This window comes from Anser anser (assembly GCF_964211835.1).
Source record: "Anser anser genome assembly, chromosome: 1".
Taxonomy (NCBI): Eukaryota; Metazoa; Chordata; class Aves; order Anseriformes; family Anatidae; genus Anser; species Anser anser.
Window position 1 is genome coordinate 178418086 of NC_139720.1, and position 27154 is coordinate 178445239.

The following is a 27154-nucleotide window of genomic DNA, read 5'->3' on the forward strand; positions in this document are numbered from 1 at the left end:
TCCCTCCCATGTTGTGTGGTCTGACTAGCTCAAAAAGACATTCACATTATAGGACTTGTTCTCTAGGCCCTTCACAAGTTTTGTTGCCTTTCTTTGGACACACTCCAGCACAAGATGTCCTTCTTGTAGTGAGGGGCCCAAAAATGAACACAGTATTCGAGGTGTGGCCTCACCAGAGCTGAGTACAGCAGGATGATCGCTTCCCTACTACTGCTGGCCACACTATGTCTGATACAAGCCAGGATGCTCTCGGCCTTCTTGGACACCTGAGCCACCTGAGCACACTTCTGGCTCATATTCCAACAGCTACTGACCAATACCCCCAGGTCCTTTTCTGCTGGGCAGCTTTCCAGCCACTCTTCCCCCAGCCTGTAGCATGGTATGCAGTTGCTATGTCCCAGGTGCGGACCCAACACTTAGCCTTGTTAAACTTCATACAGTTGGCCTTGTCCCATCAGTCCGGTCTATCCAGATCACACTGCAGGTGGATGTGGCCTGAAGGAGGCTGCAGCCCATGGAGAGCCCTCCCAGGAGCAGGCCCCAGGCAGGAGCTGCAGTCCATGGAGAGGAGCCCACCCAGGAGCAGAGGGTCTGGGGGGAGCTGCCGCCTGTGGGGGACCCGTGCTGGAGCAGTTTGCTCCTGACAGATGGACCCCATGGTACAGACCCATGTTGGAGTAGTTCTTGAAGAGCTGCTGCCTGTGGGAAGCCCATGTAGGATCAGTTCAGGAAGGATGGCATCCCGTGGGAGGGACCCCTCGTGGAGCAGGGGCAGAGAGTCATCCTTAAGGAGCGGTGGAGATGAAGCATTAGGGACTGACTGCAACCCCCATTCCCCTGCACTACCTAGGGGGAGGAGGTGGTAGAGGGTGGATGGGGGGAAGGTGTTTTTGGTTTATTTCCTTTGTTTCTCACTGCTCTAGCTTTTTAGTAATATGTAATAAATTTCATTAATTTCCCTACTCTGAGTCTGTTTTGCCTGTGATGATAATTGTTGAGTGATCTCCCTGTCCTTATTTCAGCCCTTGAGCCCTTTTCATCATATTTTCTTCCTCTTTCCCTTTGAGGAGGGGGACTGAGAGAGTGATTGCAGTTGAGCTCAGCTGCCCAGGTGGATAAAACCACCACAGGATTATCTGTTAATGGGTGTCTTGGACCTTTTAGAACAGATTGATTAAACTTCCATATATCACGCAGGTATTGTAGGGGAAAGACATTTTTAGTACTTTTTTTGTTCCAGTTTAGCGATGATGATACTTAAGTTACTTAAGCATTACGGTAGGAGTTATGATTCTGTGATCATGTCCCACTATACTAAAATCACAGCAAAATAATAATAAACAAAATAGCTTTTAGTCCCTGTACTGAAACTCTAAACTTAATTTAAATCAAAAAATTGTGTTTATTAAATTAAAAAAAAAGGGGGGGGGGGGGTTCCAGTAATCACTGAAAATATCAATAAGTCAAAAATGTTCTCTGATTTTTCTTAGGAAAAGAACAATTTTTCTATAAATTGTGTTTTAATTTACTCTTGACTAGCAGAAGATGTAATGCAATGGAACTTTTAAATAACCTCTTTTTTCCCCTTGTACCTTAAATAAGAAGCTACTTCAAGAACAGAGGAGAAAATTCCCCTGACTGTTTTCCTGAGATACAGATCCTTGGTTGTCCTTTGTATCTTTGTCATCCTAAGTAAAGGAGAATTCAAAGCTGTATTGTTCAGTATAACTTTAGGAGAAATTTCTTTCCATACCTGCGATAAGACTTCTTCAAGATTCTTGTTGATTAGATGTTTAGGAAACATCACCTACAAAAGAAGATTGAAAGTACTGGGATTAATCTTAAGAAGAAAATACTGAGATAATTCTTTCAAACACATATCAAAGTTGTTGCAAGGAGGAAAAGGATAAACTGTTGTCCAGTTCCTATCCTTTAGGACTAGGGATAAAAGCAACAAGTGTAGCAAGAGAGACATGCTTTAATAGATGAGGATAGTTAAGCTCAAGGATAATGGGTTTCTTCTGAAAACTGAAGTTTTCTCCTGAATAGCCACAACAAGATAATTTTTAAAGCAGGATAAATATGTCAGGAGTTTTGTAGGCACATCAATACTTCATCAGGCTAGAAGAAGTAGATTAAGATGCTCTCCCACAAGTTTTTTCATAGAATCATTAAGGTTGGAAAAGACCTTCAAGATCATCTGGTCCAACCATCACCCTACTACCAACGTCGCTCACTAAACCATATCCCTACGCACCAGGTCTAACTTTTCCTTGAACACCCCCAGGGATGGTGACTTCACCACCTCCTTGGGCAACCCATTCCAGTGCCTGACCACTCTTTCTGAGAAAGAAGGAGTTTCTTTTCTCCTAATCTCCAACCTAAACCTCCCCTGGCGCAACTTGAGGCCATTCCCTCTAGTCCCATCGCTAGTTATCTGTGAGAAGAGGCCAGTTCCCAGCTCCCCCCACCTTCCTTTTAGGTAGCTGTAGAGAGCAATAATGTCTCCCCTGAGTCTCCTCTTCTCCAGACTAAACAACCCCAGTTCCCTCAGCCGCTCCTCATATCCCTTTCCTATGACTTTATAGCAAACAACATTGTCTTTGGGACCAAGGGTCACGCAGGCAGATTCTTATCGTCTTTACATTACCAGTTCATAACAAAAACAAACAAACAACAACAACAAAACATAGCAGTATGAGCATGGAATAACTGTCCAACCTGTTTAACTTCTGGGAAAAGGTCCTTGCTACTTGGTTTGGGACTCTGGCAGTTCCCTTTTTAGTTGTCATATGCAGGTTTTGGCTGGGGCACAGATAATTTTCTTTGTAGAGTCTCACACAATACTGTGGTTTGGATTTTTCATGAAAATAGTGGTGATAACACACCAATGTTTTTAGCTGTTTTAAAGCAGTGCTTATACAGAGCCAAGGACATTTTTGTTTTGCTTCTTATGATGCCGTGCCTGTGAGCAGGCTGGGGGGTGAACAAGAAGCTGTGACAGGACACAGCTAGGACAGATGACCGAGACTGACCTCCATACCATATGGTGGCACGCTCAGCAATAAAAGCTCGGGTAAGGGGGAGGGGGGAGAAGGGGAGGAGGGGGATGTTGGGAGTGATGGCATTTTTCTTCCCAAGAAACCATTATGCATGATGAGCCTTGGTTTCTTGGAAATAGCTGAACACCTTCCTGCTGATGGGAAGTAGCAAATGAATTTCTTGTTTTGCTTTGCTTGTGTGCATCGTTTTTGCTTTACCTAGTGAACTGTCATTATCTTAACCCATGAGTTCTCACACTTTTACCTTTCTGATAGTCTCCCACGTCCCACCTGGGGAGACCAATTAAGTGGCTTTGTGGTGCTTAGATGTCTGCCAGGGCTAAAACACAGCAGTAGTTCAGTTATACCTATATAAACATTTGTTATAGCAATATGGGTATGTTGAATGGGGTACATTTCCCTTTTAACTAAACTCATCATCTGAGGGTTTATAGACAACAAAGGGAAACAGGCACACAGCAAATATGATTATTCTGACCTACTTTAGATATCTATTTTAAGAGTGAATTCTGTCCTTAAAGCACCTATTTATCTCTGAAAGAGAGACTAGGATTGCTCTGTCAAATGAAAATGCCTAAAATGAGATTCGCATCCACTTTTGCTAACCTTTTGGTGATAAGACAGATCTGAGAACTATATAAAGAAGAATAAAAGATATAGTTATAGACAGGACATCTTGGATGCTCCTTAGTCTCATGGTAGTCTTGATGGACAAAGTAGCTATCCTTACAGATAAGGGATTTATTTCAGGTCTGTAGTGTAGTTTGAGATGGCCTGACTCATAGCTACATTTTTTCTTCAACATCAGTACATTTTATGAAAATTCTTAGTGCTTTGATCATGTTTTTAAAACCCTTCTTCTCATACACCAACTTTCACAAATACAACGTGACCAATTCACAGACTGCTTCCAGCCATAATCTAAAAAGGTTGAGAAGTTGTCTCTCTGTACAGCCATTCAGAGGACCTCATGAACTGAGAGAAGAAAAGGCACTTAAAAAAACAAACATCTTAGAACTGAATTACTAACTGGATAAACCTTGTATCTCCAGTTACTTTGGGGTAAGTTCTACTGGTCTGTGTTTATAGCTGATTAGGTCGTCTGCTGGTAAAATTAATGTTCCTCTTCTGTATATAACATATTTGTAATAAAGGTAAATTTGTAATAAAGGTAAGATTTGTTTTTTTCTTCTTTTTAGAAAGAAAAATATTTATTTACTTTCAGCATAGACATAACATTTTTTTAAGACTGTTTGAAAGGAAAGTAGTATATCCTAAATCAGCTTCACAATCAGAAACTTTGCCGGTTCTGTGTGGTTACAGCTACCATGATTCTGGAGAAATTTAATAGTAGTTATAGTTTTATCTTCTCCTAAATATATATATATATATATTTATATATATTTATATTTATATAAGATGCTTGTCTAGAGCAATTAAGAAGTGGAATTTTACAAAAATTGTTCAGGCAATGTAGAGACATCATGGTTCACTTGCTAATACCAGACCCCAAATCCATTTGACTTAAAGGAAAATAAATTGCAGAGAACTTCTGAAACTCTGTTTTAATGAAAGACTGATGCTTCTTTTTATATTTAGTACATGCTAGATTATGAAATGTTAGTTAAAATATACCCCTATCTTCCAAGCTTTATCTCTTATAGGTTTCCAGGATTTAGCAGAATTGGTAAAACTATAAAACTGTAACAGTACCTCCTTGAATTGCCTATACAAAATTAATACAATTACATCAGCAAATCCAGTACTAAGAACATGAATGAGTATATGAAAAAGAAAAAAAGAAAAAAAATATATTATGAACATTATAAAAAATGCTAATTTTATGCTGTCAGCAGAGAAAAGAAAAGGAGATAATTTCTGCTGCATTGAGTGTACTTAGAATGATGCAGAGGTCATTGGAATCAAAGGAACTTCAGCACATGCTTAAAATTGAGCATGTTTAAAATTGAGCTTCAGGATTACTTCAGAAGAGAGGCTGAACACGATCATTAGTTTTAACATAAGGATGGTCATTAAATATATAAATATATATATATATAAAATGACAACAGACTCTACTGCCAATTTGAATCTGTAACATAGAAAACACAAATTTGATTCCTACTAAGATCATATATGTGAAATGACACCAGTGGCCAAAAAAAAGTTTTTGTTTTGTTTTGTTTTGTTTTGTTTTGTTTTTAAAAAGCATGACAATATCCAGCAGAATATATGTATCACCAAACATTATGCAGAGTAAAAGATACTGTTTCTTCACAGCCAAAGGAGCTTTGATCATATGATCTTGTTCAGTAACACCATTAAATTCCTATGTCATTCTCATTCCTACAGGCAAAGTGTCACACAAGTTGACCTGTACTAGGTACTGAACATTGTTATCTTCTACAGAACATTGCTCATGGCTAGGCATTGTCCCTTTACCTTTTATAAATTTATGTTTGTACTTTGCAGATGATTAAACCTTTGAAATATATCTCATGACTGCCAGGTGCTACTTTCCTGTAATTCCTGTAATTCCATCTGTAAACAGATTGCTGAGCAATTCCACAAGGTACGGGTATTGAGGTATTGAAGTTATTAAGCATGGACCAGAGCTGTTGCCTTTTCACCACCTTCAAGCAAAACATGGAAAGCTTACAGGAAAGGTTGCTGAGATCTGAACAGAAGTAGGCATGGAATTTTATTGCCTGATATTAGGCAATGTATCTATGTATTTCTCATAAAGCTTTAGAGAATTTCTGTGCTGGTAACATAAAAATATTAGTTATTTGATTAAAGTAAGTCCATTTAAGCCAAGTTAAACATTAATGTTGGAGCTGAATCTGGTGAGGGATGTCAAGGGCAACTAGGCTTCCTAACACATAAAGTACTTCTTTAAGTACAACAAAAGGATGACATGGGAAAATGTGTGTCTGCTGCTGAGTGGGGCAGGGGCCCTGGTGACAAAGGATGTGTAAAAGGCTGAGAATACAGCTATTCTTTGAGACCTTTCAAAATGCTTCAGTATGGCAACTTGGATGCATTCTTCACCACAGTCTTTATTAGTACGAGTATCCTTTGGAAATCCAGTACCCCAGAGACAAAGGAGGAAATCTGGAGCAATAAAGGCTTACAGATTGGTGTAGATCCAATTTAGTTCCATGGTCTAACTCAGCTGATAAATCTATCCCTTATTTTAAACTATCTGTATCACAAAATAGTAGAGGCATTTAAAGGCAATCTACCAGAAACAAACTTTAATAGTCAGTGATCCTAATATTTTAAATTGTTTCTGTAGAGCAATCCTATTATGATTGACATGATAAAGGTCCTAGGTTTTAATTTAGCAGAGCAACTTTCTCACAACAAATATGCAAGTTGTAATTAATTAACTTGCTACTATCTTTATGTCAAAACATTGAAGCAAAGCATATGTCTTCACTAAAACCTTGCAAGGCTCACAGATACCATGGATTTTTAAAAACAAATTTAACTATACATTCTACAAAAGTGGCTGTAGTAAGATTTTTGGCTACTTAGAACACATTTTTAAACAAAATAACTTAATTCTAAACCAAAAATAAAATATCTGCCTTGTACCTTGAATTGGTGGGGAAAAATGGTTTCCATGGCATCAAAAAATTCGAACATCACAGTTAAATCTCATTTAAAATTTTAATAGTGGATTATTCATTGAAGAAACTGATTACTAACACATAACAATTCTATAAATAATTGCTATAAATTTTTCTTTCTTTCTTTCTTTCTTTCTTTCTTTCTTTTTCTTTCTTTCTTTCTTTCTTTCTTTCTTTCTTTCTTTCTTTCTTTCTTTCTTTCTTTCTTTCTTTCTCTTTCTTTCTTTCTTTCTTTCTCTTTTTCTTTTTCTTTCTTTTTTCTCTTTCTTTCTTTCTTTCTTTCTTTCTTTCTTTCTTTCTTTCTTTCTCTTTCTTTTTCTTTCTTTCTCTTTCTTTCTTTCTTTCTTTCTTTCTGTTTCTTTCTCTCTTTCTTTCTTTCTTTCTTTCTTTCTTTCTTTCTTTCTTTTCTTTTTCTTTCTTTCTTTCTCTTTCTTTCTTTCTTTCTTTCTTTCTTTCTTTCTTTCTTTCTTTCTTTTCTTTCTCTTTCTTTCTTTCTTTCTTTCTTTCTTTCTTTCTTTCTTTCTTTCTTTTTTTTCTTTCTCTTTCTTTCTCTTTCTTTTTCTTTCTTTCTTTCTTTCTTTCTTTCTTTCTTTCTTTCTTTCTTTCTTTCTTTCTTTCTTTTTCTCTCTCTTTCTCTTTCTTTCTTTTTCTTTCTTTCTCTTTCTTTCTTTCTCTTTCTTTCTTTTTCTTTCTTTCTCTTTCTTTCTTTCTCTTTCTTTCTTTCTTTCTTTCTTTCTTTCTTTCTTTCTTTCTTTCTTTTCTTTCATTCTTTCAAATTCACAGTTTTAAACATACATTTATCTGATAGCCTAGGAATATTGATTGTACAGTAGTTACAATCTATCTCAGATCCTCTTGGCTGAGATAAGCTACAGCACTGGAGACCTAATTATCCTCACTGTTTAACTGTTCTGCTTCTTGTCCCTCTTTTGTGTTTCCCTAGGTAGCTCTGCGCAAGACATACTTGCTACAGGGAGAGGGGGCCCTTGGCAATGTGGGATGAACCTGTCAATGTCACCTGAACTGGTGGCTCTCAATCAGCCTCTGGTTCTTTTTTTCCTATTTAGCAATAGGCTCAGTAACTAGGCCTCTAATTGAGAAGAAATTGAGCTTCTGGTTGCTGTGATGAATAACATGTCGAAGGCAATTTGAGATAATATATGCCCATTTATCAGAATTTATGATAATCGTCAGAACTGTCTGGACCTAGGAACAGTAAACACTCTGCTGCAGTTCTGATACGCTGTCAGGACAGAGTTATCTTTGTAACCCATAGGAAATTTCAGAAAATTCAACATTAATTCTAGCCAAACTTCTAAGAATTCTATAATATTTTCATTTAAAAAAATAATAATGAAAAGTTCTTAGAAGTCTAAGAGATTAAAGAAGAGATCTAAGAGATTAAAGAAGAAGAAGAAGAAGAAGAAGAAGAAGAAGAAGAAGAAGAAGAAGAAGAAGAAGAAGAAGAAGAAGAAGAAGAAGAAGAAGAAGAAGAAGAAGAAGAAGAAGAAGAAGAAGAAAAGAAGAAGAAGAAGAAGAAGAAGAAAGAAGAAGAAGAAAGAAGAAGAAGAAGAAGAAGAAGAAGAAGAAGAAGAAGAAGAAGAAGAAGAAGAAGAAAAATTAAACACTTTACCCTGTGGCATTGTTATTTTACTAACGTCATTCTCTCAATTTCTATTATTTCTCTAAGTTTATTCATGCATAGAGGCACGGCATCCTTGTTATTGCTAAAATGTATAAAATTGAAATTAATGTAGCTGTGATTAATTTTGTCTTCCACTTTCACATTACACTAATTGGCAAACCTGGTAGCTGGACACTCTGCAGTGGGTTTCTCTCAGAGATTATCTGTACTTCTGTTTCAATAATTTCTTGATCTTTGGATAGTTCTACCATTTACACAGGCCTCCTTCCTGTTACTGAAATCCATAACCTGTGTGTTATTTCACTGCTTTCCGGATTCTGCAGGTTATGTCTCTATATTTTTGTAGTAATATGTGCCTTTCCTATCCAAACAGCTAAAATTTCTGTCCATATTTCTATCAACTCCCATCAAACTACCTTTTTGTACCACAGTTTCATTTCATTTGAGAATTGCAATCTTTTCCTACTTATATCCATCCAGATTTCTGTTCATTTCCAGTAATATTATTTTGGCAATATCATCTCTTTTTGTATCCTTTTCCTGCTCCCCACTCTTTTTTGTTACATCAAGCATGAAATACTTGTCTTTACTTAGAAAGTTCTGCTCCATTTATCCTCACTTGATCATCATTTCTCATTTAAAATCTCACATCCTCCCATCAGCAATCCATTAGGTCGGCTTCCCTTCCCTATTAGTTCAATTTTCAAATAGTGCCTTTCTGACTATCTGGGAGGAGCTTCCAATAAAATATTCAAAATTAGCTCTTTATGGTCCTTTGACACTCTTCATCTTTGTGATCCCTGTTTAAAAAACTGCTTATGCAGATGACCAAATGATCCCCTTTTCTTGCACTTCTCTCCCTCCCTATTTCCATTCTTCTTTTGTATTTCATCTTACGAATTACAGGGTCTGTGCTTTGGAAGATGGATCGTTTGCCAATGCTGTGTTTGTAAAACACCTATCACATCAGAGTCTTAACACTCCCCAGGCAAGATCTGAACTATCACCCAGTTCCTAACATATATCCAAAGTAAAAGAAAAGAAAAACCCAAATCTCTATTCTGCCTAATCTGTTTAGGGTCTGGGAGGTCACAGACATTGTAGCTGTCCCTAGAAATCTTGCCAAAATCTCAGAAACTGCTCCTACATATTGGCAGATCTGGTATCCTGGCTGAAATAAGGATTTAAATGGATATTTTACAGTTAAAACCTCTTGGGGACCACAAAACGGTACATCTGTGCTTGAGAGACTTGAGACATTCCAGACTGGACTGGAAAGTTTGCATTATTTTCTCTCAGCTGGAGTCTAGATACTGCCTAATTGGGCTTAAACTTCAAAAAAGTATTAAACTACTAAATAATTAGAGTGAGAGTGACGGTACCTTTTACACCTGTTAAAACAGGAATGTTAGATGTGAAAAATGCCACTTCCCAGAAAGACAGCTATTTCTCTAAGGCTGGTGGTCCATAGCGTCTGCAGTCCTACATGACCTGTACCAAAACTGGAATAATTGTCCAATGTCTTGACAGCCATGGGAAGACATTCAAAGTGCATGGTAAGGCCTATGTGCTCTGATAGTTTGCTAATCCAGAATCCTAAACATATGAAGTGTTTTAAGAGCCTGGGCCTATTTTCATATAGGTAAATGCATCAATTTCCTGTGTCTCTCTTAAGTTCTGATGTCTCCCACTCCTCTTTCCCATCTGTAATCCCTGTATCCTAGCTATTCTGGAACAAATTGCCAGATGGCAGCTTCTAAATAAAGAATCTACACCCTGATTTCTGTATCTTCTGAGCAAATTCATCCTCAATTATCTTGACTGTTCTTATGTGGGCTCTTTGACTTTGTGTATGCAATTAAAGCATAGTTATACTTGAAGAAACAATCTGTAAAAAATGTATAATTGGATTCTCTGTGTGTTTTCTCTTAGACTCTGTCTTAAGTGTACTCTGTTGACAAGTTAAAGACAAAAAAAAAAAAAAAAACTAAAAACAGTTTCTGACAGTCAACCTTGCAAATTTGTCCTGAGATCTGCAAGTCACATTCTGATATTATTAAAATTCTACAAATAGAGCTTTGTTAATAATTTCTTCCTATTTGTGAGTTAAAAAAAAAAAAGGGGGGGGGGGGGGAGAACTAGTTCACAGCTTTATAGGCACTATAGGCCTATAAAGTGGTGCAAAGAAAAATAAAACAGTAAATATCCAACGCAGTATAATACACACATCTCTACATAAGTGAGTATAAATCACATTAATTACATAAAGGAATGCAATATTTAAATGTAAAAGAGTTGTCATTTTAAACACACTGTTTCAGATAAAACATTTAGACATTTGTTCATGTTTACTATGAAATTAATGTGTTTTATGCTTTGTAACACCACCTCAGCTAAGTAATAAACTACCCTGTGATATTACACAAAATCCTATTTTTTTCAGGAATTATTTGAAAGAAAATGTGTGTACAGGCAAGGAATAATAGCAAAAAATATTACAATACTACAAAATATTGTATACTGCATGTATATAACATAGCAAAAAAGGGAGACAGAGAAAGAGACAGTATTTCAGGTCCAGTTTTTAACTTCTTGCTATGTTTTACAGTGCCAGATGCTGCTGGCAAACCCCAAGTTATCATCCATCCTCCCCCAGTCCTCAGTACAGCTGGGCCTGAACCAACCACAAGCACAACTCGAAACAGCACAAGGGCTGTGCTGCCTTGGTAGTTTCCCGTAGGGACATCCCTGCCTGCTAATGACTGGATGGTGCTCTGTGTATTCCAGTCCATCCTTCTTATTGTGTTTAATCCTGGCATGTTCCTGACATGCCCTGCACCAAGGAGCGGGGTAACAGATTGGCTGTAAGGGCATTTGTCCAACAGAATTTTCTTTTGTTTAACAAGGAGTCCCCCGAGCTCTTTCTATTCTGCTTTATTTCAGGTCTGTGCTACATTGCTTAAGAAATGAATTGTTTAATAAACATTTCCATTAAGAAAAAAATATATATATTATTTTTTCTTTTCACTAAGATGTATATTGTTTCAATATGTTCCTTCTTCACTGAATATTCAAATAGACAAATGAACTAATGCAACACATATCTATTTTCATCGTCCCTGCATTATTTGGAAATAGAATCTAATGTTATCACGCCTTTCATCCGTAGTTTCCTCTGTCCTTTTTTAGTGATTTATTGTGGTATATGAACTATGAATTAATACTTCAGTTCCTTCTGCATTTGTTACCATTCTTCCCACTGGGGTCAACTGTCAGATGAGATTTTCAGTAAGGTTTTTGTTTTTAATAAACTCTTCTATTGCTAGCACTGATAGAGTTCTTCGAAGAGAATTTTATACATTAAGAAATTGTTATTTTTTTTTATTGCTATGTTGTTATCTATTGCACTGTCTTTTTATTAAATGCCTTTTATTAACTTTTATACCATGCATAAACCTTTCTGAGAGTTTTGTTTTTTCTAGAGGGCGTGAAGTGTCGTTATTTTAAATTCCCACTTTAACTTGTTCATTTAAATGTTAATCCTCTGAGATGCTGATTGCAAAATTTATTTTTCTTTGCTGTTGTCCAGAAAAGTGAGTTTAAACTATATTTGCTTACTATTTCATGGTTTAACACCCACATTTACATAGTACTTGCTTTGATTTCACATACTCCGTCATCGCCAAAATGAACTGGATTGGCAGCACTTGATAATGCCAGAAGCCCTATTTTCTTCTCATTCATCACCTCTCTCCTTTCTCTCTCCCCTAGAATGAACTAAAACAAAAAAATTCTTTGGATGAAAACTAGACTATGTTGAAATCACTCATAAAGTTCTTGCTAATTTCAGTGGAGACAGAATTTTATCTTTGTTTCTTGTCATCCTACTTTTATCTTATTGTTCCAAAAGGGCGTAATTCAGAGTCAGCAGAAATCAATGCAAAGATACCCGCTGACATCATTTGCCTCACAAAGTTCAATACTGTTTCATGAAAGCCATTTAATATTTTCCTAGATGTTATCCTAGGAAATGTATGGAAGAGACAACCTATCTTTCTGTATATGCACTGCAGTTTGCAACCTAAACCTTAGGTTATGGGATTGCTTAAGTTTAAAATATGAATTGACGGCAAGTGAAACAAAATCACATGCCCAAGAATCTGGTAGCTGCTGAACAACATATACCACCTTGATTTTCAGGGGAAGAAGAAAATGATACTGTACTTTATTGAAAGGACAATTGCGTTTATTTATTTTTTTAATAGAAGTAATCTAAGTACCCATGCTGGATTTGGACAGACAATTGAAAATTAACACTCCGTCTCTTACAAAAGCATTGTGGAGCTTTTAACAACCAAAAGTCACAAGTTGGCTTTTACGTGTTTTCTGAAAACAAAGACAGTGATTTTGTATAGTACAGATCTTAACATAGAACATGTATTGAAAAATATATTCAGCTTTAGTTTTCAGAGAGCTGGGATTAAGAAGGGGCTCTTTCTCTTCTGGGTTTGTTGAGGGTTATTTCTGCTTGCAGGTACACAACAGAAATTAAATCTACATGAATTTTGGAACTATCTTTTAACTAATATTACATGATCAGATTGGTGTTACGAACACTCCAACTGACATGCATTTGTGGTTCTTTAGTTCTTTTCCAGTGTTTTTCATAATCAATCAATATAATAATTTTATTCACAAGCAGTTCAACCCACTTGATCTTTAATATAAACTGCATTCCTTCTCCATTCCTTCTCCCTAACAAAACATTATTTTCTTGAGGCCTCAGGAAAATTTCCATCTCCTTCCACTTTCAAGCCCCTGGGAGCTTTATGCCTACAGGGATTTCCTATGGAAGTAAAATATATATTCAAGCATGCAAAAGCTGTGAAACTCCTCCTTAACAGGAACCTCTTATGTTTTCATTTTCTCTAAAAAATCTCAAATATGCTGGAAGTGCTGTATCACTTGCATGAAATAGAAATGATTGTGGCAAGAACTCCATGAATTTAATGAAATGCAAAATGTTAGGATGAATTCTGAGAAGTGTTTTCATTAATAAAGTCAGATGATTATGCAGTGTTAAGACAGCAGAACGGGTGCATTGTAAAACATCAAATACAGTGGATGACATTTCATCTGTACAATTGACTCAAGCAAGGTGTTCGCTTGTATCCGTTATGCTATGTGGGAATTTTAGCTCCATGTTGCAAGAGGTAAATTCTGCACTGGAGACAGAAAAACATACAATTCAACCACTGAACTTTACAGGTACTTTATCAGTTGGTTACACAGAAATTATGTGTTCAGAAAAGAAACCTGACAAGCTCACACGGAAGCTCTTCAGGAAGTGCATCTGAGAGGTGGAGTTGGTGCAGTTTCCTTTCACAGAAACACTTCTGTCTCACAGCTGTTTCAGCACCTGTTTTGATGCAAGTTTTCTCCATTTCCTTCTGCTCCTTTGTTCCTTTTTTTTTTTCTCTTTTCCTCTCTTATTTTCATAAAACAGATTATCTGTCTTGCAATAATTCAAAGGAAACTGCCAACAATGTCACAACAGAAACTCTTAGAAATACTGCCTCACATTCATAGCTGATGTTTTAATTTCAGATCTAAAATGGTGAATCAGGCCTGTTCTGACTTTTTTTTTTTAGTTGATAATAAAGATGATTAAATGTCCAACATAATGTTGATAATGTTTAATTATGAGTCTATGGCTAAGTTCCTAAAAGTTCCTAAATGTGTCTAATTCCTATAATAGATTCTTCCAACTTCATTAATAGTCTCAAATATGGATACAGTGGACACAGAAGTTATGCCATGACTGTGTACAAGAATAAAAACGTGTTTTTCTTTCTCATCTCTGTGTCTAGTAGATACAATCGAGGAAGACACTTGCACATACTTCATAGCTAAATGCACAGAATTCCTACTGAATGCAAAAGGATATGCATACTTATGGAAGAATGGACAAAAGTCGTGGTGAGATCAAAGTCTGTCTCACCACTTTATTTTATAATATTATTATTAGCGGGTTTTGGATATGAGCCACCTGAGAATATTTGTGATGGTATGTATTTCACAGTGTAATGTAAATGACATGATTTTTTTTTTTCCTTCACTATCTAGAACTCTGGATTTCTGATTTTGCTGACTTTGAACAAGCCACTGAAAGCATAGGGTTCAGAGAGGGCACAAGGAGCCTGACTGTGGCCCTTTCCAAACAAACAAACAAAAACTCTAGTTTGGAATCAACTTCAGGTGGACAACATCTGAGTTGTTAATATCACCTTCTTCAGACCAGCTCCTCCTGGGTCCTAAGCAGACATTTCTTTCTCTTCACCCATATCTTAGCACCTTAGCACAATGCCTTTACTTCTCCATTCCTTTATATTACAATATTTAAATGTTACAGCTTGGTTTTGAAAATATTTATTTCTTACTGCATTTGGAAACAGTATCTTATTCTGAATGCTATTAAAAATACTTAAACAGAAATCATTATTGTTATTTACATTTTTTTTCCATTGTTACAAAGCTGATAGCTTTTGGTTATTAGTTATTTAGTTATTAAAATGTGTTTGCTAGAAAATAATTGGCCATTTGAATATTTTTTCCAGATTTTACAGTAAGGTCTGCAAGTTTTTTAACTATTCTTAAATTATCTTTTAAAATTAATCACTACAATTTTGCATCAGTCTTTAATCTAAGATTTTTAAGTATGTGACAGTCTTTGGTGAAGATTAAAGTCTGTCTAGTTATAATAATTCTTTATTGATTATCTATGTTCTTATTAATTGCATATAGCAGTTAATTCTTTTTGTTTAGACTGAAGTCTATGAACACTGAGTATAGAGAAAAGCTGCATTACCAAATTGTTAAGATGAGAAGGAAGAACATGCATTTCACAGACTTCAGGGTTAATTAAGGCAAGTAGAATGTAATTATCTACTTTCAATTTGGCCAAGAGAACAATATGAGAAATGCCATATGATTTTCAATGGCCATTTATGTTCAGAACCTTTTTTTTATGTTTTTTCTGAAAGATGTCATCTCTAGCAATAGGGTTCCATCTAGCATGATATCTAGACAGCACTATTACCGGGAAAAATGTCACCTACTGTATCATTTACTACTAATACCTCCTTAAATACTTTAAAGTTCACAGAGGTCTTCCTTCCATCTGTGTACAGACCAGACTGACCTCATTTAATTTAGGGGTTCTCTTGTGATTACAATTTAAACTTGTTTTTCCGCAGCACTACAGATGATTGCATTATCTCTCTCAGCTAGCACTCTGAAATGGAACAGCACTCTAGAAATAAGCCCTTTTCAGGGCAATCTATGGCTTGATTAGCATGGCAGTGCAGGGGCAAGGGGTTGCCAAGAGTACCTCTTTAATAACCCTCTGCAGTGAACACAGATAGCAGAGCAGAAGGGGGAGTAGATTTGTCATTGGTGTTAAGGATTTCCTCTCTTACATTGAAGAGACAGGGTGACAAGGCTGTAATGTTATGGGTAACGAATTGAGCTTTGGCTCTATACCCTAAATATTGGCAAGCATTCTGCTGCAAAACATTATATTCTGCACCGCCTTTAAGCCTACTTGAATCTTTCTCAGTCTGTCTGCCTCTCACTATCTGTCTGCTCAATGCTTAATGTCTGATTCAAGTTTTACAGTTAAACCATATCTTTAGCTGTCTGCTTGCAGTTCTCAATTCCTAAATGCATTTATGCAAATGAAAAGAAAAAAAAATCATACATGAAATATTTTCCTAGAGCTGATCAACAACTTTCAGTTGAAATGTTATTTCAATAGGAAGTATCCTTTTAAAGAAAAAGTAAAAGAGAGAGAGAGAAAAAAAGAAAAAAAAGTTTTGAACTATTACTGTGGCAATTTTCATAACATTTCCAATTGAACATGTTTCTAATGTTTTTATTGAAAATATTAAAAAACTTTATCCAAATAGTTATAGAAATGCTTCAACTTGGTCTTTCTCTAAGGGGAAAGGTGTAATCATCCTCTGAATTGCATCAATACAGTTTTTGTTACAAAAATTTGGTGAAATATTTAAAGATGGGATTAAATGTTCTTTTGAATACTGCCCTACATAAAGATGGTCAAAGTCTGTCTAGTAAGATTTCTTTCCCAACTTCCTATACTTGATTACCTGTTCTTTTGTTTATAATGTGGACTGCATTTCTTCTTACACTTCCTTCTGAATCTTATCCTTTGTAAACTGGCAATGGGGTTATTCTTGCAACAGTACTATTTTACTTAAGGGTCTAGGCATGGATCTGACAAATCTTTACTCATATTGGTAGTTTTACTCATATGAGAATTTCTACTTAAGTTAATGCTTTTATTTTTTTTTTTTGGTGACAATAAATCTACATAGGTATTTGTATCTATAAAATGAATCCTATTTTTTAACAGTTATAAACAAACTAGCAACAGGCTTGCATTCTATAGTAATAGCGTTTTTCTGTCAAACTGCTTTATTGTCCTTTCAGTCCACAAAACTCTAGTGCCATTTCCCAGGAGAAAGCCTTCAGCAAAGTAGAGACACTTCAGAGCACAGCTAGGTACAGAGTACAAGAATTATAAAACTGTCATAAATGTCAGAATGTATTGTAATCAGCAGCATAGTAGCTGTGCCTGGAAACCAGCCATTTATTCTAAGGAGTTCTTTATGGTCTGGTAAATTGCATTAAATATAAACAAAATTGTAATGACATTTCCCAAAAAATAATATTTTAATAATCCAGGACACTGCCAGTTTTTTGTTTGTTTGTTTGTTCTGGTTTGTTTTTCAGATCCTTTACCTTTGCATCCTCTAGTTTATTCTCAGATTTTTATTTTACCCTACATAGTCTGCACACACTCTTTTCTTCTTTTACACATACACACTTACATGCACATTCCTCTTTAATACCAGCATTCTGAAATTAATCTCTTAATGCCAGTTTTGCACCAGTGTGACTTCAGTGACCGCAGTGGAGTTTCCTCAGGCTTAGATTACTGCATAGAAGATCAGAGTGAAGCCCAGCAACTTTACAATTATTTAACTAGAGTTTTCTGTTGTACGAAAGCTAAAGCTCCTAAAATAAAGCAACCCTCTCCCCTTCTCCAACATAGAGTAAGAAAACAAAGCCAAACAACAGAAGAAAATCAATGTGTTGAAAAAAGAAAAGGATAAGTCTAAAAGTGAATAATTAAATGGAAGCTAAAGCAGTATAAAGAAATTCTATAATTCTTTATACAGGAATAAAAGAACACACAGAAGGCAAAACTGTAACAAAGGAGTATTTAATATTTAACCATTAATCAGCATGATGTCTAATATGCATTACATATGCAGCTATAAGTAGTTAGCCATGTTAACAGAATAATTGCCATTTTGTGACACCGTACTGTTAATCTCTCTCCCTGCCTTCTTCTTTCCCCCCTACCCACCCCTGCTTCAGTTCAGTCTCAACTACGTGCTTTAAACTTGCATCCATCGTGTTTTTTTTTGTTGCTTTTGACACTTTCTGTAGTCAAGTAATGGTGAGCACAGGTAATGTATTATTTATTTATTGAGCATTGTGCACACTAGGAGGCAAATTAGTATTCTGTCCCTATCACTCACTGCTAGACACTGCACGCAGATGGAACACATTACCACATTAGACCAGTTAAGAGGCTTTAAATTAGATTTGTGACTTGAAAGTTTGAATAAGAAAACTAATAGAACACAGAATGAAGCAGAGGGAAAATTAGATTAATTATCTACAACATTTGGAGTGAACTGTTGTTGATGCACTGTTGTAAAAGGCTATTTCTGTACTACAAACATGCCTTAATTTTGCCTAAATCAAGATACTTGAATGATTGTGAAAACACACTTATTTACAGTTTTTAATATCCTGGAGTTCTTTTTTAAATTAAAAGTATGGATTTTAAATGTGCTGCATCATTTTCCTCTCAGCTGTTTTGGTTTACTATTCAGAGGAAAGAGAAAGAATTGCAAGCAAAACTGTAGATGTTAATCATGGAAATACAAATTTGAATCTTAATGCTGAATTAGAGGAAAAATCAGTAAGATTTTTTTAATGTAATGCCGTTAATTTTGTGTCATCTTACAGTATAAGACAAAATTCTGTCTACTGCAAATGCATCAGTGCAGCTTTTGAACAAGGAACTGTATGCACAATGCAAAAACAGATAATTTTTTACCCTTCCCATTTTCCCTCCCACCCATATGAAAGATTCTTTCCCATTGTGTCAGGAAAAAAAAATAGCACAGAATAAAATAGCCAACCAAATTGCACATTTACAAGTCTGCTTTATCTTCACCTCAGCAAAGGCTTAGCTCTCAGTTCATTTATAAAACTATATCCACGGATTCAGGCAATCCAGGTAGACTGAGACAATTCACCTGCAAATCAGAATGAGTTCAAGATCCTAAATTCTTATGTCATTAGTGTTTCTTTTACTTGTTTATATCTTCTTTATTAAGTGAAACTGTTGATACTTAATAAAAGCAATATATGTTGGAACATCAAAAGATGTTCAGACAAATCCTAGACTGTCCTAAATGTATTTCATCAGTTTTGCCCTATAGTATCTCCTCTTCCCTCTTCCATATTTGTACATGTTTTTTTCTTTACATAAGCAGTCTCCATCTATTGTAAACACCTTTTTTTTTTCTTTATTCCATGTCATTCATTTCTTCAAAGTTATTGAATCAGAAACTCCCTTCCCCCCCCCCCCCCCCCCGGAAAGAAGTAAAGGATAAAGAAAAATGAGAGAAAATTGCTTTATTTGTTTATTTATATATTCACAGTTGCACTGTATATGTCCACACATATGTATCTGTATATGTCCACACATATGTATCTATCATTGAAAGGTGTTTAAGATGCTTTGTCAGATGTTCTAAACATATATTTATGCTTTACAAATGATCTGTTGTACTAGAAATACTGGAATTAAAAGAGAGCTTGCTACTTGTGTTGTAGTATTTTTAAAGAAAATAGATGTATAAAATGAAAAAGAAAAAAAAAAGTAAAATATGATAGCTAAGGAATGCAGGCACTTGTTAAGGGTAACTAAATAAATACCTATGAAGAAAGATGGCTAAAAGAAATAGGTATCTAGAAATGTATATGCATTTGTTCTGATGTATATGCATCAGAAAAGATATAAAGATATAGATTAATAAAGACAGAGTGACTTTTACTGATAGCATTATGACTGATACTAAACAGATATGCCAAATTTATTTGTCATGATGCAGAAGCAGAAGTATTTAATAAATATTTATATTGTGCATCAGTAGGGTTGGGGGGTGGGGGAGGACAACAAAAAAACACAGAACAAACCAAAAGAATAGGCATCTGTAATTCATACTGATAATTAGTTTTATCACAGACAGTATAAAAAATATAATATAATTAAACATTTATTAACATGTAGAACCAGAATATCCAAAGAATTATCCAGAAATGTCTGCAATCTTTTTAAAAATAAATTTATTTATCAATTTATTTGTTTATTTATTTATTTATTTATTTTCAAACAGGAACAATGAAAAAGTCACAGAGGATTTAAAAATAGTCAAAATACTGTACTGGTGTTTTATGAGGTTATAAAAGAGGAAATTAAAGGACAACTAGGTTGAGATCAGTCACAGTTATCAAAAAGCTTACTTGGATGCAATCAGTAAATAATTAAGAGTCTGTAACATTAACAATTAATGGTAGCTAACAAGGTTTTATGGAAAATAAGTCCTGTTATACAAACTGTTTAGTGTTTTTATGACATTGCTAGCTTGGTTGATAAAGGTCAGTTTGCTGAATAAAATATTCAAACTTCTGTAGGGCAATTGGCTTCATGTCACATGATTGGTTTTAAAAATAGATCTATAAGAACACAAGGTATCCATATTTAATGTACATACAATTGTCTCTAGAACTAGATTGCAATAAGTAACTGTAGACAGGAAATTATTAGTCATTGTGAATGGATGTTCTTGTGATTTCACACAGGAATTTATCTTATCTGAATCTTATTCACTGCTTATATTGATCGTTTTGAAGAAAATCTAAATGAAGAATGAATAATATTACTGAAAATACCAGAAATGGCAATAAATAAATAAAGAGGTAATTCAGGTAAACGCATTAAGGTAATGTGTACTGTTTGGTAGATTTAAGTATATTTTAATAACTTAATTTGTAACAATTGTGAAATGGGTGAAATATTCTGTCAGAATAAAAACAGCAGATCACACTATCAGGATCTGGGGTGATCTAACAACTAGATGCGTATCTAGGTTGCAGTCTCCACAGATTTCACAAAACAGCAGAGGTCTGCATTCTTCTTTACCTGTGTACTGGAACATGCCGTTATTTTCTTCCCCTGCTGCTACCAAGAAAAAGACTGGAGGAAAAATATATTGCAGAGGACACTGCTGTAAAGTTTGAGAAATGACCAATTGAGAAATGGCAGTATTTGCCACCTGCAGTCTGTCTTCCCTGTTGTACCTGTCTATAGCTAACCTGATCCTCTTAAGGTTTATCCTCTAGTCCTTATTTCCAGCTTGGTTTCTCCCTTTTTACTTTCCCCTTTCATAGAAGAAACATCTTCAGAGGTGTTGAAACCTCCATTTTGACTTCACAGGTGAGAAACACTGAGTCAGTACTGCTCCCCTAGATACCCAATAGAATCTGATTACCCAGATGCAGTTCAGAAGTCAAACAGTCCTCAATGACTATGGAAGGAGAAAAGAAGGACTATTTCTGAGCTGCTATGTGGTATTAATGAAGTTATTAGTTGACTAGTTCTGGTACCTGGAATCTAGAAAATATGTTGACAATTTTAGAAAGGTTTAAAAATAAATAAGGGAATTAGGAAGACTGAGGAAAATGTCTCATGTGGAGAAGATGCAAACCCCCATATATTGGATTTCTTCAAGGACATGACTACATCACAATCAATAAATGCTTAAATGAGAAACTTTGTGGTATTAGGCATAATTAGTTGAAGTGGTTTAAGGACATAGGTATATTAGACTAGATATAAGGGTCATTTCTGAGAGATCTTAACACAACAGCTTCCCTAGGAAGCCATAGACTTCTCTATTGCTTTTGGTTTCAAAATTAAACTTAAAAAAGCCCAAAGAGAAATCAGTAACTCAGGTACTGAGTGTGTTTCTTTAGTTTGTATTATACGATGGAAATCAGATTAACTAATTTTAATAGTCTCCTTGGTGTTAAAAATCTGCCTAGATTCTTTCTTTTTCATCATCTTTCTTTTTCTGAAAAAAAAAAAAAAAGTTCTTAACATTCTTTGGAGAATGATATCATGTCATTATTACAACTATGGGCATCTCTATTCAACTTTCTCTAGATTGTGGCCCTTATTTTTTAACTTTTTTTTTTTTTTTTTCCCTTGTGAAGTGAAACATTAGTTATGAAATAGGAATTAGTTGTTCTGTTGTTTCAAAGACAATCAGCTACAGCAGAAAAGACTATCTTACTGTAGGTAATCTCATACTTGTTTTTCTTTAAGAAACTGGCAATAAAAAGGGATATATTCACATGGCTGAACTTGTCTGTAAATGACAATATGAGAAATGACAAAATGTCTTTGAGAACTTGAAGTAGCAGTGCGTGTACAGAGACTGATTTTATACAGGAATCCATTTGCATTACAAACAATGTGGGAAAAAAAAAAACAGGATTATTATATATGGTATAGACAGAAGGGCATTGACTTGTGTTACTGAAATAACTGATGCAAATAAAAAAAAAAATATGTGGAAGTCAGTTGATATTTACTGGTTTTGCTTGTTTGTTTTTTATGGACATCTGAATTCCAAATAAATGAACATTACCTCTGAAATGTTATAAAGAGACAACTTTAAAGTAAACTTTAAAGGTAACTTTAAAGGAATAGTATAATTACTCCTGCACACTCCTGATTGTAAGCTTTATGTTGTGTACTTCTGCATAACAGTAAGTTCAAAATTGGCTTTTCAAAATTTTTAAAACCAATCATTTCCAGCAATGACAATGACAACCACTACTAAGTAGTCATTTTATTTGACTGACCTAATCATGAAAACAATTTAGCAGAATACATTTGAAGAGCTAGTCTATGTGATTCTGATTTAAAAAATACTGACATTTATGTCTAAATCTATTCTTATTTTCATGTATTAAAAGAAGTCTTTACCTTAAAAGAGTAGGGTAAATTTCAATTAATCTTACAGTTAAAAACAGGAGTTTTGCTGAATATCAACTCTAAACAAATATGCTCTTGAAAGCAAAAGAAAAAAAAATATTTTAGTGGTATGAATGTACAGATAGTTTGCCTAACAGAATTAAAAAAAAGTCTTTTTTAGCCTTCATATTAATAAAAATGTGGTATTGTGATAGAGTTCAAGAAGCATAACAAGAAAGAAATTAAAACTAGAATCTTAAGGCATTAGTCTTTTTTTTTTTTTTCTTTTTTTCTTTTTCAGAATAGAGAATCTAGAAACCAAATCAGCTGTTTACACCCTTACACCCCAAGGAAGGCCTAAGCCTCTTCTAAAAATTATTAATTAACTTAGTGGGTTCCAAGATCTCTAGACATGTCTTGCATATTTACCTGATATTTACTTGCTATGGTAAAGAGAAATTGAGAAGTAAAGTTTGGACTGGGAAATTGTGAAGATATTTCCGAGTGAGTTCAGTTCTATATTTCAGTTCTATTAGTATATACAGTGTGTATATATATATATATATATTGTATATATAGTAAAGTATATATTCAGTTCTATAGTTACTGCTTATATAAGAAAGTTTTTATGGAGTGCTGTAGATACAGAGTAAACTTTATGAAATATTCCTGAGAAACAAATTCCTGCAAAACACTTATATGAATGGGTATAAGATAAAAGGTTCTGCATGACTTCATGTCACTCATTGTCTTTTTGTTGCTTGGACTGATAGTGACATCAAGTCATCCATGTTGTGTTTTTCTGTAGAGGAGACTCCCCATTTTCACCATATTTTGCAAATGAAATCAAGAGTTAGAATCTTTGAATTAAGGACACATTCAAGATAAAAATCATTGTTCTTCAGCTACAGGAAAAATACTGCATAATTGTGATGTTAGACTTATAGTGTACCATCAGCTGTGTAAATCAGGTTTCTTAGAACCAAAATTTCACTTTACTCTTCATGAATCAATTGCAGTCCTGAAATAGGTAGGTACCTTTTCAGCTGAACTTAATGAGAGTGACAGCCCTGAGCTATGATTAGGCACATTGGTCAACATTCATTGTAACAGGTATAACTGAGGTGCCTAAAGCAGAAGTCCAGTTGCTGTGCACTTCCTCAAAAGCTAGGAGCAAGAGAGATGGGAACATCGACTATCACAACATTTTGTGATAGTGCATGCACATTACTGTTGGCAGATAGACTGGCTAACATATAAGTAAGAATGTGAGTGCACGCAGCCTGCATGGGAACCAAACATAAACAAAACTGTCTGGAGACTGTTTGCACCAAAAATGATCATATTAAGGACTTGACTCCAGCCCAGACAGAGTAGTGCAGCCCCACTGTGAGGTGCACAAAGCAGTCTGCAACTGGCATAGGGGTGTCAGCCTGTGGGCAGCACCCAGAGGACCAAGGCTTCCATACACAGAGCCAGGAAGCTTACATCTTGCACACTGGATTATTGAATGGGGGCCTGTATTGTGAGGGGTAGGGTGCTAGTGACCTGCAACCAGGAGCAAGGAAGCTGTAGCAGGGGGATTAAAAATTTCTGATGTTTAATTATGGCAGAATGTTTAGAAATTTGTAGGTTCTTATTAACATAAGCATCTAGCATTGTGGTATAACTGTTGTATTATTGATATTGATCCCAAATGCATAGGTTGCTGATTGCTGGTTAATTACATGTCATTAATAAATCACTGAACTGCTTTGATCTTAATTTAGTTTAAACTATTTGAACAGAGCAGTTTTTCCCTGCAACAGAATTCAGTGCATCTAAAACTTGAATTATCTTCTGAAGCTGCTGTTACAGAGTTTGAATACATAGTTATAGAATTAGTTATAGAGTTTGAATGTTCTAACTTAGGAGCCTTAAATAAATAAATAAACAAATAAATTGAATACTACCTAGATTATTGCAATTTACACCAGTCTTTCAGAGAATGAATTTGCAAGTCCTTATTCACGTAAGAAAGAAATTATGACAGAATCACAGAATGGTTGAAGATGGAAGGGACCTCCAGGGCTCATCTAGAGCAGGATCCTGCCAAGCAGGATCACCTAGAATACATTGTGCAGGATCCAGGCAGGTTTTGAATATCTCCAGAGAAGGAGACTGCACAACCTCTCTGGGCAGCCTGTTCCAGTGCTCTGTCACCCAAACCGTAAAGAAGTTCTTCCTCATATGTCGATGAAACCTCCTGTGGTTCATTTTATACCCATTACATCTTCTCCTATCACTCGTCACCACAGAGAATAGTTTGGTCCCATCCTCTTTACATTGTCCCCTCAGGTATTTGTAGAGGTTTATTAGGATGCCCTCTCAATCTCCTCTTCTCTAGGCTAAACAGGCCCAGCTCACATAGTCTTTCCTCATAAGTCAGATGCTCCAGTCCCTAAATCATCTTTGTATTATCGTAATGGGAAAGGAAATCCCCGGGACAGGGAAATCTAAATAAGAATAACTGTGTTTAAACTCTTTTTCTGGAGGGCCATACAATCCATGACACTAAAAGATATTTGCTAAAAGCTTTCAAGGTTTATTGGAGTTTCCAAGCAATGGCCAGATATAATGCTCCAATGTTATGCTAATGCTGTATAAGTTTTTATTTTATTTTATTTTATTTTATTTTATTTTATTTTATTATTTTATTTTATTTTATTTTATTTTATTTTGTTTTATTTTATTTTATTTCATTTTAATTAACAGGGATGTGGAAGGGCTGCATAATCATGAAGGAGTGTGCTAACTGATGGGTTTTTTATTGCAAAGGGAGGACTACAGGGAAGTGTCAACACAATCTTGTAACAGCAGAGCTAATAAACTGGGCTGAATATATTTCTATTTTACACAGATCAAGAAAAGAAACAGAAGAATTAGGTGGGGAAGGCTATAAAGTGGCCCAATGAACAAATAGTTTCAATTATCTCATACAAATTAAGTAAGTCTGGTCTTAGTTAAAGCATTTAGCCAGGGAGGAAAAAAGGAAAAAAGTGTTGTGCGAGAGCCCTACAGAGTGAGAGAGAGAATGAGAAAAAAAAAAAAAAAGTCTGTTAATTATGAAGGCTGGCATCATCGCATCAAATACTTTTATTTCCTTTTGTTAAATCATCACAGGAAAATAGCTTTTGATTTTTAGCTTACATTTTTTTATGGTGATACATGGAAATGTGGATGAAATTACACTACAAAACTCTTCTGCAGTGCTCTATTTTTTTATTATTTATTTATTACTTTTATTCTGGTTATCAACATCTCGTGTAGAAAAACAACAGCCATATTGCCCCAAGCTCTACCTGCTGTGCACACAGCCAGCCCTCCTCCCCCTTTTCTGTCACTCCTGCTGAGGCTAACAGCAACCATGTGTCATCCAAGCTCCACTTAAACTCGTTGATCCTCCTGAGAAGATCCGCCTGTCTCTGCAAATCTGTTAGCTGATTGTCTCCCACCATAACTAACTGACAACACTTAACACATTTTCTTTTCTGTGCCTTCTTAATATTCATATACACTGCATATACCATCCACACTAAGTGCAACTGGTGACATAGCGGATGGATAAAACAAAAAGTGTACAGACTACAGAAAAAAAAGTCCTTTTTTGCCTTTTTTTTTCTTTCAAAATAAGAAATGCATTTTTTTTTCCATTTTGTTTCCATTCAGAGGCCTTTGATAGCTAAACAAGATAGCAGTTTTAGACACAGATTTCTTCATATTTATTATATTTTAATGAAGAACTGTAGCTTTTTATTGCTCACATTTTTCAATAACTATTACATTTCAGTTCTGCCAGAAAGATTCACTTCTGTCTGCCAATCAGTGTCAACAGGCAGTCACATCAATGTAACTGGACGTTTATTTCACAAAATTAACTTATATTCTGGTAAATATTATTGATTATGACAAGCAATGCCATATGATTACTAACTGGGTAACTTCAAACATACGGAAAATCTCATTTCTGATTTCTTTACAAAGTGATTATCTAGGAGAGCAAGTAGTAGTATACTATATGGTATAATAGTCATTTAAATATATTTTTTAAAAAATGCTACTCTAGTGGTACTTCAATATGTAATTACACAATACACATTTTAAGAAGTCTCAGATTGCATATCCCCATGGCAGGCATCTACTTCCACGGGGAGCATTTCGTAAATGGAAGAAATTAACGGGATAAAAGCCAAATTATGACAGAAACGGACAAAAGCAAGGGGAAAATCGGTGTGAAGGATAATACTCCAGGCTTGACTTGTTCCATTATACTTAGCCATTACAGGGAGGCTCTCAGGTCACTGAATGATTTGTTCTGCAATACCTGTAACTGTGCACAGTAGGGTAAGTGAAAGGCAGTATCCATCATAACTTTGAATTGCCTTGTTTTTGTCAGTTTGTGCTGTGCCTTTAACATTATTTAAGTATACTATAGGGAGTATTATTATTAAAGCTAGATGGATACTGAATTACCCAACCTCCCTGCAGACCTAAAAGAACTGAAAAAATGCCAGGTGTGTGGTAACAATGCTTATTATCTGAAACTGAGTGCTTAATCTTGCCC